This window comes from Trichosurus vulpecula, chromosome 2, assembly GCF_011100635.1.
Source record: "Trichosurus vulpecula isolate mTriVul1 chromosome 2, mTriVul1.pri, whole genome shotgun sequence".
In the NCBI taxonomy this organism is placed as follows: Eukaryota; Metazoa; Chordata; class Mammalia; order Diprotodontia; family Phalangeridae; genus Trichosurus; species Trichosurus vulpecula.
The window spans coordinates 287,103,321-287,104,792 of NC_050574.1; the positions used below are offsets into that span (position 1 = coordinate 287,103,321).

The window sequence follows — 1,472 nt, forward strand, 5'->3', positions numbered from 1 at the left end:
TTTTTTTTCCTTTGAATATACAGTAGCTATGATTAACAACAGCAGTAGCAGCATTGCTATAATGTAATTTACTTCAAAGGACTTACAGAATTGATGGAATATGAACTCCTAAACTGTAACCCTATTGAAATGTATTTTAGAGTTTTATGACCTCATTTCTGCCTATGGTAAAGACTTGATTGTAGTTTGCTTGGTCATAGTCTGCTTTATAGTCACAGCCTGTGGACAGTTAAAGTCCAATCAATTCTTTCTGCATGAATAATGATTCCTGTCAGAATAAAGAAATAATTGCTTTTCTGACAGAGAAATAAGTGTGTTCGCTAAATAAATTTACCTTATGCAGATCAGGCAGTTTGGAAGCCTCCACTATATTAAAAAGTGCTTTGGTTTCCTTTCTTTTTTCAAAAGGTTGAGACACAATGAAATTTTATATGGTCCATTATGTTTTGAGCATTCGTAAGCAGGATTTATAGCTATGGATGTTGGAGTTTACAGGAAAGTAATTGTGTTGTTTTTGGACAAAGAGCAGTACCAGCTAAGCAGTAAGTACCATTGTGGTCTTCTTACCATCTACTCAGAGAGACAATATCCATAATTCACAGTTCTTTCCCTTTTGGGGGTGAAACTTGTTGCTATCCAGTGCTTTCTAGAAGGAAAGAACTGTCATTCACAGCAGCGGCACATACACTAAAATTAGAACAACTTAACAAAGATTAGCTTGGCCCTCGATCAAGGATGACATATATATTCTTGACACATCTCATATTTTTGAAATAATCAATCTGGGGCCTAGGGAGCAAATGATGACATTTAACTTTTTTTCAGTAGAGAGATGAGGGATTATGGGGGCAGAATGTTGGAAGCAGTCACTGTATCAGTTGTTTTTGTTTGGTTGTTTTTGATACAAAGGAGAGTTCAATCCTGGGGTTCAGGTTAGGGTGAGGTTTCTGTATCTGGGAGTAACTGTCTTACAAAAAAACAAAAGGCCCCTTTCTAAGGAAAGAAATGAATGAAGTCGATCTTGTTTGTCAGGATTGTACCATAACAGCACCTGTGCTCCTTGTTGAGTGTCAGTGTTTGTGGTAGACGGAAACCATATCTGGCAGTTGGGCAACTGAACAGTTCACTGAAGGAGCAGTCAGGATCCGTGGGTTCTGAGTCTGTGGTTACCTTGCTCTATGACCTTACTGAGACTACTTAATTTTGGCAGGTCTGTTTTTACATATAAAATAGAATCAGTTTCCTCACTACTAAATTTTAGAGGTATGGTGAGAATAAAATGAGATGATAAATTAACATTTTAGTGCTTTAAAAATATTTAGGATGCACCTTAAATGCAAGGTATTATTGTTGTCATTTTCTCCATGAAAATTTATACAACACCGAAAGTTTAACATCATTGAGTAAGCAGATGGTTTGGATGCCTGCCCATGTCTCTGTGGCTAGGAAGATTAATCAGTCAGTCAATCAGC

At 36.9% G+C, this 1,472-nt stretch overlaps 1 non-coding gene across 1 annotated transcript; it reads left to right on the forward strand.

Moving 5' to 3' along the window:
- The first annotated feature begins 660 nt into the window (after positions 1 to 660).
- Positions 661 to 770, forward strand: LOC118840534. Its single transcript, XR_005009716.1, has one exon. It is a non-coding gene; the product is annotated as a U6 spliceosomal RNA (small nuclear RNA).
- The last annotated feature ends 702 nt before the right edge of the window (positions 771 to 1,472 follow it).